General features: G+C 40.0%; 1 protein-coding gene across 3 annotated transcripts in view; it reads right to left on the reverse strand.

The window, feature by feature from the left end:
- LOC111593001 (innexin shaking-B) overlaps positions 1-12,082 on the reverse strand; it is a 151,865-nt gene that overhangs the window by 89,194 nt on the left and 50,589 nt on the right. The gene's annotated exons all lie outside the window — the stretch shown is intronic.

The following is a 12,082-nucleotide window of genomic DNA, read 5'->3' on the forward strand; positions in this document are numbered from 1 at the left end:
ACTTGGACGAATGGCAGGCAGGACAAAGGCAGCTCTAAAATATTTAAGATTTAAGCTTTTAGGACTAAAATAAATTTGAATTAACTGTAGCAAATAAAATACAATATAAATAAGACAAAAAGTTTATATAAAACTGAAATATTTAAGGCAAAAAAAGGAGTTGCTTAGGCAAGGATTAGGTAAACCCTTAAATCAACCTCAAACATTCAACATAAACTCTCGCTGTGGATTGTGGCAGAGTTTACTCACAGGCAGGAGGCACAGCAGCTGCAGCTGCATCTGCAGTTGTTGTTGTTGTTGTTGCAGCTGCTGCTGGTCTGGTCCTGTGGATATGTGGCAGCCAGAAACAATGTGGCAACTCCCGCAGAACATCTTGTTGCATTTGCAATTTCCGGTTTAGCACACTGGCACACACACACACACACATGCACACAGACGCGACTGTTATAGTAAAAATGTGTCAACACATGACAAAGCAAAAACAAACAACTCAAAGTTCTTGTGTTGTGCAGCAGCAACAACCATAAAGGCGGCTACAAAAGCAACAACAATAACAACAGCTCTAACATCTTTCTTACTTTGGCTGTTACTTGGAACTGAACTGCATCTCGGATTGCCTTTGCCAACACCTCCAACTCATTCCCAGCGCCATCGTGACGATTACAATGCAGCCGAGCGCCAAAGAGAACCAAACAACGGCTCACTGGGACATCTGCACATACATGTGTTTGCGACATGAAAAGCGGTTGGACGGTGGGACAATGGAATAGTGGGACGGTGGGACGGTGGGACGGTGAGACAGTCAGACAGTGGGACAGGCTCTGGCTGGGGCAGTGTGGGAGAGTCACGTGCTTGAGCCATTTGTTTATTCCTTTTTGCAACATCTACTGCTGCTTGCCACTGCAACTGCTGTTCGCTACAAGCTTGTCTTTTACTTCAGCTACATTTCTCGATCTGCTTCTTCTTCTTCGTCATGGCATGGCATCGAAATGTATATGGCAGCCAATAGCTTTAGCTTTCTCAAACACAAAGTGAAGTAAATTCGAAAGTATTGCCAATAAACCTGAACGATAAGCATAAACTAAGGACTGTCTATCGATAATTATCGATTTGTGTTAAATGCGAATTGAGTCAACTGTGCTAGTGACAAACTAGAAATGCATGAATGGCTAAGCATGTCAGACCAAGTGGACATAGAATCGTTTAAGTGCAATTTATCGATGCAAATGTAAGCCATTTTTTTTTGTAACTTCTTTTAACTTTTTATTCAGGCTAGACACTGATCCCAATCAGTCAATAAATCAACACTAACTGAACTATGATATTTCCTAGCTTATATATTATCATCTTATCTTATATATTCAATCATCTCGCTACAATACTTGAAGCTGTCTTTCTTGACACAGCCAACGCAGCTTTAACTCTTAATACACACACACACACATGCCAGTGTCGACTGTATACAAAAGACTGCATCGTATTATGGCTAGACACACTCAATGTGTCAGTGTGTTTGTGTGTGTGTATTTGGGTAAGTATATCGGGGCTTAAGTAAGCAATTAGTATTTGTCTTAATTGCTTTCAAAAGTGCCTCTTGTCATTCTCGACACTCGGTAATACAGTGAAATAAATCTCTGAGTAGAGCCTCAGCTCGCATGAATGGCAATTTGTGAATTTGATATCAAAGTTAACTCATAATCCCAGGCAAATACCTATACAAACACGAGCTCATATCTGTCCCTCTCTCTCCCTCTCTCATTCTCCCTCTCTCTCTAGCTGTGTGTCATCATCAAAAGAGTTGGAAATGGGGTGAGGGGCGCGTGTTGCTACTGTTGTTTACGATCCGGCTGTTAATTGAAACAATTTTCAGTCCACTTAAGCTGAAGTTTACTCATTTGCACTCACACCAATGTCAGCGGCAGCAGCCGATGGCAAATACGCAACTCTCAGCTGCAGGATAGAGCAATAAACTTGTTAAATGGCTGGCATAAAACAAGCAACTTCCAGTCAACACACACACACGCACACGCACACACACATGTATGCATAGCCAAGATAATGGCTGTAGCTGCATTGTCTTAACTAGCCGCCATAGTTGGGGTAAATGACAATGGCAATTACAAGACGAAGATGACGTGTAAAACAATCGCGTATAGTTAATTTGTGTGCTATGCCAAATACACACACACACAACTAAAGCTATAACAATCTTCAACTATGGTCGCTCAGGTTTCTCTTTAATTTGCAGCTCGATTTCCACACACGCGTCGTATAAGCAATTTACTCAAGCTTACGTCAAACTTAACTTTGCTAAATTGGCTTCAGCAGACACTTCGAAGCGAAGGTGAAAAGGCCACAGACAAAGCCGAGTTTGTGATTTTAGACTGAAGACAATAGAAGTAAAACTTTCTGCTAGAACTTCAAGGACTTTGACAAAAACAAGTTTCACTAAATTAGAGAAAACACTAAAAGTTAACTAACAAAAATAAAAAGAAATATTTAATTTATTTTTATTATTATTATAAATTTTTTAATCTAATATATAAATAAAATAAAAAGAAAAACTCTTAATATTTATATAAAAAAATATTAAAATTCGTAACACAAAAATACAAGTATAAGAGAAATTAATGTGTTTCCTACTATTTGATTCAAAAAATTGTATTTTATAATTATGATATAAAAAAAAAAACAATTATATTAAAACAAAAAATTATAAATATAAAAGAAATATGAAAAAAAAAGATTAATAATGAAAATTAATTTTAAAACTATAAAAACAAATATTTATTTTGACATATAAATTTTAATTATTGTTTATTTATTTTATTCATTATGATTTCAATTTTTGATATTTTCATTCGAATTTAATATAACGGAATTAATTTTTTTTGTACACATTCTTTTTTATTAAATAAATATTAATAATAATATTTAAAGACTCGAGTTTATTCTAGAATATATAACATATTTTGAATTTATTTTTTTTTAAATTTATATTTTTGTAATAAATTTTCTTTTAATTAATTCTTTTGTCCTTTTCAAGCAACTGTTATTGAGAGCAATTAAATTAAACTTCCGACCAATTTCGATTGTCGAGCATTTTCGCAAATTTAATAATTTCTAATTTTGGACAATTACGTGAAATTGTTGTTACTCGACTCGCTTGCCACAGTCAAAATAGTTGCTAGTTTAATTAAATTGAAATTTACCGCAGAGGTATTGGGCAGAGCAGTGAAAGGCTATTGATAGTTGCAGTCGACACTGCATTAATGTGTGCTCCCTGACATCCCATTAAGGCTCCACACATCAATCAACCTTATCGACTAATCAATTGAAATTCCGAACATCCCTTGACGTCGCCTCCATTGACGGCGGGCCAAAAGCAGAAGAAGGAGAAAAAAATAAATAAAAAATCCATCTTAAGCCATCGGCGATTTCACAAAGCATATTTACAATATCGAACAACATTTCCAGCTGTCTGCATTGTGCCAGCAGCTTTAGACATTCCCATGCAGGCAGAGCTCTGCCAACTGGTAACTGGTAACTGGCAACTGGCAACTGGCAACTGCCACCAGCCCGCACTGTCGGCAAAACGTTGCCCGTTGCCCTTGCTTTGCCCCGGGGCAATTCTTCACACGCTGCTCCACGGGTCCTTGGCATTCTTCATGATGTGGCACAAATGGCAATGCGCTTAACGTGTTTCGTGTTTCGTGTTCCGTGTTCTCTGTTTTATGTTCTCGCTGTTGTTGTCTTTCGTGATTGTAGTTGTTGTTGCTGTTGCTGTTGCTCTTGTCGTCATCGTTGCTGTTGTCGTGCATTGTGAGGCGCTGACACTGCAGCAATCGACGCGACGCCACCAGGAACGAGAACAACAAAGTGCGACGTCACGACGCTGTCTTTGGCACACTGAAAACACACGCAGAGAGAGAGAAAGAGACACACGTACGAGGCAGACACTACACAGAGCAGATACCTTGGCCCACGCACAGACAATTTATAAGCCCACAACAAATGTCTGGGGCTGTAAACTTTCCTTAAGTCTTTGCAGCAATGTCTGTCAAATAGCGGCAAGGACAACGCTGCGACGCGACTCTGAATGATTTTAAATGCCTTTTGCATTGCTGTTGTTGCTGCTTCTGCACGTACACTGCATGTTTCCGTCAGCATGTCAGCGTGCACCAGCGCACAACACACACACACACTCACACCTCCACATGGGGCATAACAAATTGGCTTTCGACACGCCGAAGTGCCGTTGCCCTCATAGAACTCTGAGCATTTCATGAACGGAATGCGTAATGCGCACAAGAGAAGCGAAAAGCATATATTTTATGATCCAACTGACTGTTTTATATGGCCCACTTTTAATAAAGCCTTATAAATCGTTATGCCCACAGCCCACGGGCAATTGCGCTAAAAAGTATGCTACGTTTTATAACCAAATTCTCACACTGATTTTCCTTGTGCACATTTCGTATTTTATTTAACGACGTATTTAAATATATTTTTTTATTATCTGATATTATATATATAATATATATTTTTGTATTTTTTTCTCTTATATTAAAATGAATCAGTAAACTATTTGTTCGCAGTTGAGACCCGCAGTAAATTCCTTTAGGCACAGTTTAAAATTAAATATTGATTGAAAGTTTTTGACAGAAGCATAAAAATTTTGTTGCCATTTTCAAAAAAGTTTTTTTTAATTTTATATTAGAGAGAATATTAGTTTTCAGCTTCGGAATCTACAACCCAAATAATTTCAGAATAATTTTATGAGATTATTTTCTTCTGAGAAGAATTTTATTTTTTTATTTATGTTTTATTTATTTATTTTTTCATTTAATATTTAATTTTTAAATTTATTTGGTATATAATTTTTCTATTATATTTATGTTATATTAAATTATATTAATTATATATAATTAATTGTTTCAAATATTATTTTTATTTCTTTGCTTGTTTGATTGAATTAAAACCTTTTTTAACTTATATTTTTATGATAATATCTATTATATATTTATGTAATATGAATATTTAAATATTTTTAAATGTTTTTCATGAGACTTGCATTGTGAAGCTAAGATCATTTAACAGATTTCTTGGAGATCTTACTGTACTTACAAATTGGTGTCGATTTTTCTATGAATTAAATTTGTTGCTAGCAAAAAACACAGTAACATAGATTGCGACATTTTTATGTGTTTGGCTTTGGTCACATTTTCTGGCATCTTAAGGTTTCATGAAGGAATTTTCATTGTTTTTCGACTTTGCTGTTAACAGATTCGCCTTCAGCTGTTCGCCGTCGCCCTCGTCGTTCGCTGTTTGCCGTTCGTTTTTCGTGCCCTCATGTAGCTGACGTTGTTGCAGTCTGCACTTTGGTTAAGTTAATCCAGACATGATGATGCATACATTTACCTGGCAGCGGGTCTTAGACTTGCAGTTGACGACGGCAGCGACGACGGCAGCGACGACGGCGGCGACGACCCTTGAACAACAATTTGAAGCAAACATTTTCTGAAGACTTTTATGCCCAGTGGCTGCCTGATGTCCGCTACGTATATATAAATGGAGTGTGTGTGTGGGTGTATGTGTGCGTGTGTAATGTATTTACTTTACTTATGTCGACACGTGTCACCTGCCGCGTTTCAAGTCCTGACAAATTTTTTGTTATGTAAATTTTGTGCGGCTGCTGCTGTTGCTGCTGCTCCTGTTACAGTTCCAGCTTCCTGCTGCTTGGCAGTCGTGCACCTGGGTGCTTTTGAACAAAACAAAAAGCGAGCAAGAAAGCAGAAAAAGTTTGCATTGCTTTTGTTGCTGCTTGTTGCTGTCATTGTTTTAAAGCTGTTCAAACAGCAAAACATGTCTCACTGGGCATAATGTTGCCAGCAGAGCGCGGCACAGATTTTATTTGACTTTTACTTTGCGCCACCGATCCGACAAAGGCAAACAGCTCAGGCAATCAAAGAGAAACAGTGCGCTCTCTCGCTCTCGCTCTCTCTTGCGCTCTCTTCAGGCAGAGCCAGAGGTTGACTGACTGACTGATGGACTGATTGAGGCAACTATGTCAGTCAGTCAATCAGCTCGTACCTCACCTCATCAACCACTTAAACCAACTTAGACCTCGAGTCAGCCAATCAATCAGTCATTCATACAGTCAGTCACTCACTTGGGCCGTCAATCAATTGGAACAAAAACCACAAATTCTTAGCTTTACTTTGATTTCAATTACGAAATTTGAGCATTAACTTGGTATACAGAAAGTTGAGCTTACAGCAAATTCGTAAAGTGGCATTGCAATAAAGCCGAAAGTTGCTCGTGGCTCGTAGCTCGTTGCAAGAAAGTTGAACATCATTTGGGCCACAAAGCAGAGCAGCGAGACCCAAATTTGCCAGCCACGCTATGAAAAGTTGCTACGATTTTGTGGGCGACGCAGCCGGCCGCATAAAAGGGGAAATTAATTGATTCCCAGCCATGTTGGCAAGCCATTAAATTGAAATAAAAAAAGTTGCAGTCAAATTATTGAGGGTGGCAGCAGCAGCAGAAGTTGGCAGCGATGTTTGAACGGGCAAAAGTCAAGTCGATGTGTTTTTTTCATGGGCTAGACAGTTGTGCGAGTCATTCGATTAGATTAGACAACTAAAAATCATTCAGCGAATATGTCTAGCAGAAACCTTCTTGTGCCCGCGAAGCCTTCACATAGAAATCTGATGTAATGAACTTCCTTTGGGAATGAACAGGTAACTAGAGTACCTTTTGATATACCTCAAATAAAAGGCAAATGAAAAGAATTTTTCTATGAATTTATTAAGATTTGTTGAGGCAGAGAAACAGAAGCGAAGCTTGCAATAGCAACTATCGGATGAAACTCATTAAATCTTGTATAGAATTTGGTCTGGTTTGCTGGCTAAAGATTCAGCTACATGCCAATGAGATAGACCATAAAGCAAAGAGAGCTTATTTGAATGGAAAAGAGGAAATATGAGGGGCCTCAAGACCATTATTCATAGCAACATTTGCTGTTGATAGCTTAAGAAGCTTTGTTTTTGGAGTTTGAAACTTGTTGAGCTTACGACTATGTGGATGGTTCTAGGGATCGCTCAAGAGAAGATTGTGTATGGCGGGAGATTCATGCAAAATGGAATGGGCTGCGGAAGAGTAGGGCCAATGCCAGTCTACGAGAACACACTAGATTATTACAGAATAACTTTCAACAAAAGGCAAACAGTTTTATGTCTCAATCATCAAAGAATTAATGTAAAAATATTGGAACTATCAAATTCCAAATAAATATGCTATATACTATAAGCTATAAACTCTACTAAACATAAAGGCAAATAGGTAAAATCTCGACTCTCCTGCTGTCGCTCCAATTATATCAGGTTTTATTTTTTCTGGTCTTATATAAAACTTGTGCACAAAGATATCATAAATAATGATTGCAAATAATGTGACCCTAACATATAGAAGTATAAAGAGAGGGAGAGGGAGAGGCAGAGAAGTGCAAATATAAAAAGCTAAACAGAAATTGCTCGCTTTATGCCACACATCAGAGTCTCTGACTGCCACACACCCCCACTCACTCTCCATTGGCCCCAGTCATAAATAAAGACAATAAATATGATGATAATTAAGTGCGTCGCACATTCTCTCAATTTAGCCTTATTAACCCAAAAAAAAGCAGAGAAAACGAAAAAGAAAAACTGAGGAAAATGAGAAAAAAGAAATGACACAGATATTAATTTCCCACACGAAGGACCCGCAGTCACGATATATACATACATATGATGGCTCCACAAGGCAATGCCAGCAACAACAACAACAACAACAGCCGAAAGGAGACGAGCTCCCTTTCTGGGCATAAAGCCTAAACGTAAACGAGTAAATTGGCAGATTTTAGCAGTAAACACAAAAAGTGGGCAGCACACACACAGTGTGTGTAGCGTGTGTGTGCGCGTGTGTGTGTGTGTGCGTATATGAGATATGAAAATATAAAGAAAAATGTCAACAATCTATTGACAGCTGAGACTGTAACTGATTGTGCGGCAGTTGTGGCATTAAAGCAAAGCAGGGCACGTCGCAAACAAAGCCATAAGCACACGACACACACACACACACACACGCACATACACACACATGTATACAATGCTTGTAATTTTGATGTCAATAATTTTGCAGTACATACTCTTAGGGGTGACAAATATTATTGCCTGGTCTACATGGCGCGTGGCCCCACTGTGGCTGTCCCTGCAACAGCTACTCCACAACAACAACAAAGGCAATTGACAGCCCCCATCTTCAACAATGAAATAAGCCGAAAATGCTGCAAAATTTATAACAAATAAAAAACAATTATATTGAACAAGTGGAAGCCAGGCAGCGGCAGCGGCAAAGGCACTTTAGGCATTTATTTATGTGCCCATTAAAGAACTTGCAGTGGCCATAATTATGCTAGATAACTTAAGAAACCAGCCCAGCCCGGCCAGCTGTGTGCGTCGATTACCAAATCAGAACTAAAAATATAAGCAGCTAGGAACCTCAAGCTTTTAGAAAATTATAAAAATTATAAAAATAATAATTATAAAACTTATGAAGCCTAAGAGTAAATTAATAATTAAAAGCTAAAATCTCAAACTAGTGAAAGCAGCATTGATGCGAATCAAAAGCAAGCATAATAATAGATAATATTATGGCCACACTCTACTGATATAGCTCGACATAAAGAGAGAGAGAGAGAGAGATTCAGAAACCAGAGCAACTCTCAATTGTGCAGTGTTTGCCTTGATGTGACAGAGGTGGGGCGGCAACGACACCTATTTTCGCATAATGCCCATTGAGTCGGAGGCTGTGAAGAAACAATTAAAATAATGCTAAATATTGTGGTTAAATGACAGCAACATTGTCATTGACAGACATTCGGCCGGACAAAAGGGCTGCCCAGACGCAGCCGAGTGGAGGAGAAAAGGCCAATGGCTAAGCGCAGGCAAAATGAACCACAATTAAAGGCTCCGGGTCTAAACAGGGTCAAACAAGGTAGCGCAAATGGGGTCGACTGAAGGATGGGCGGCTCTGTTGTGGCCGGTAGTCTGTGAGCTTGAATAATGGGCAAAGCCGCAAAAATTACACAAATGCAAAGTGCCGCAGTGGGAGTGGGAGTGGAGGAGGCAAGGGGGGGGGGGAGGGTGCTGGCAGTGCAACACTGTTTATGTGTGCGTGCTTCGAGTCTTGTAGAAAGAAATGTGGTAAAATGAATAATTTCTTTTTAATTTTCACTTATGTAATTGCTTTTTAAATGATTTGCAAAAAGGAGTGCAACACACACACGGACATGGACACGGACACAGCGTGCACGTCATTTTAATACAAATGGTGTTTAAAAAATGCAAATTCTGTCAGCTTGAAGCCAGCACATAACGTGGCTGGAGCCAACGCAGCTGAGAACTCAGCCTGATGCGTGAGATGTTTCTGTATCTGTTTCGGTTTCTGTTTCTGTTTCTGTTGTTGAAGTTGGGCCAGCCTCAGTGCGTTTGCTGGTTTTGGCTTACTGGTTTCTCCCTCTCCCTCTGCCGCTTGGCTGTCAGTTTGTTTTAGTAATCGACTTATTCATGGCCTACAAGCGATTCGGTTGTGCAAGGCGCGCTACTTGCCACTCCGGGGAGGGGGTGGGGGCTCGGTCACAGCTTGGCTTGCCAGTGATTGCGATTTCGCATTCGCTTTGTTTTCATTTTTTCGCTTTTGCTGGAGACGAGGACTGCGATGTCAGGATCTGTCATTACCGTTATTTATGGGGGCGCATTTTAAAACCCATCAAATGTGGGCGCAGCGGCGCGGCCGAGGCGGGCCTCTGGCCACAGTCGAGCATCCCAAACAGAAATGTTCAACCTCATCAATGCGAGCGCCTGCAAAATGGCAACCAAAAAACAGGAAACGCTTACATTGACAGCTGAGCCTGGCCGGGCCTGCGTTGTTGCTATTGTTGTTGCTGTTGTTGGTATGCCAGGCTGTATAGCAGGCACATTCCCTGCGCAGAGTGGGCTGCATAATAAAAGTTGATCAAATTGCTTGTTCTACACTGAGCCGAAAATCAAGCTAAAAAAAAGCCAAAAACTCGAGTTCGAACTGAACTGAAAAACGAATTAAAATACTTGGAAAATGTTTCTATAATATTCCATTAAATTGGCCTAAATATGCTAGCCAAATGGCAAGCTGATCTGCTGGATTGATTAGAGTTAACTTCGAAGTGCTGAAGTGCTGAAGACTTGCGTAAATTCAGTTGGCACTGAAATATTTTTGAGTTGCCGAGCAAAGCCGGGCAATTGCTTAGTGTGTGTGTGTGTGTGGCGCAGCAACTGGCATGTGAATCCCAAGCGTTTGACTCGATTAAGCAGCACGAAACCATCAAAACCGAACCCTGAATTCCATATTCCGTATGCCGTATGCCGTATGCCGTATGCCGTCTGCCGAATTCCGACCGAGCGACCCATTGACCAAGTTAAAATATCCGCTATGTCCCCATATATATGTGTATATATATGTGTGTGTATGTGTGTGTGTGTGTGTGTGTGTTGTGCGGGTGGCTAGTCATGTCTTCATATCTCTGCGAAAGTAAAGCGCAAATACACAGATGCATACAAAGAGAGTAAGAGAAGGAGAGAGGGAGTGTGTGTGTGTGTGTATGTGTGTGTATGTGTGTGTTGGTTTTTGAGTTATGCAAACTATGGCAACTGTTTGCTGTAGCGTATTTCATTTCCAGCAGCCACTTCAAATGCGGTTGGCAGCATTTGGGCCGCGGAATCAAGCGCCAAGAGACCTCATAAAAACGACTAACGGCACACAGCACACCAACACATATTAAAATGTGGCTTAATGGCACACACACACACACACACACGCTCGCACACGATGTAGTGGCAAAGGGTTCAAAGTTTGCCAAAAAAAAGGAAGAAAAAACGAGGCAGACAAATGGGAAAAGCGACGCGCGGAACAAGCAAATGTATTTCGTTCCATTTTCCCGTTATTGTTGTTGTTGTTGTTGGTTTTTCTCCTTTATATATATATATATATATATACTTTGTAGTCTGTGGGCCTGGGAATCGGTGCCACGGCATGCAATGCTGCATGCACACGATTGCATAATTTGAATCGGCTTAGGCTGCTCCTACGGCGACTTCCAGCTGCCACGTGTCAAATTTGAAAGCAGAGCTCAAAAAAATAGCACAGCCCAGCTCAGGCCCTAAAAATCTGGCAGCCAACAACTGCAGCAGAGCAGAGCAGAGCAGCCCGCAGCATGGCCCAGCGCCTTCACCGCTTTCAGTGCAACTAGGCAACGGTTCATTAATCTATTTACAAGTTCACGCAGACAGTTCGCATAATCAATCAATAGAGGGCGCGTGGACAGTGGGCGTGGCATGGCGATGACTAATGGCAGGCATGTACCAGCTGTGAGCTGTGCGCTGTGCGCTGTGGCTGCTCCGCTGCGGCTACAGCCCAGATTCTTTTTTGCGGCTGCCCACGCCCAGCCTCCAGCCTGTGGCTCTAGCCTTTAAGCCGTTGCATATTTAGCAACATGTTCAAAACAAATATCAATTACGATATTTGGCAACATGTCTTGCTTTGCGGCTTAGACTGAGAGGATGCCACTATGTCGGAATTTGGCTAGGTTCAGCGCACTTTGGTCAGACTTGGCCATGTTAAGAGTGCTAGAAAAGGCTAAGCTATTGGTTGGATATATGGATATATATAGATATATAGATATATGAATTATCGATATATATATATATATCTATATATAAATATTTTAAGCCTTTTTATACTTTTTTATACTTTGCGAGAATTGAAAAGGATCTTTGTCTGTGGAGAAGGTTAAGGAACTAGCTAAGGCCTTTATCCTTAAGCCTTTGTAAGAAATATATTTCTGTGCAGCGCAAGACGTGGGATGATTAGGACTAGGAACTCAGTAAAAGGCAGAGCAAACACAATATAAGTTAATATAAATAAAAAATTGCAAAAAAAGTCTTTCTCGTCAAATTTAAAAAAGAGAGGAGAAAAAACATAGAGAAGACCAAAACCCACTTTGAGA

Source organism: Drosophila hydei, unplaced genomic scaffold, assembly GCF_003285905.1.
Source record: "Drosophila hydei strain 15085-1641.00,03,60 unplaced genomic scaffold, DhydRS2 tig00000211-arrow-pilon, whole genome shotgun sequence".
Classification (NCBI taxonomy): Eukaryota; Metazoa; Arthropoda; class Insecta; order Diptera; family Drosophilidae; genus Drosophila; species Drosophila hydei.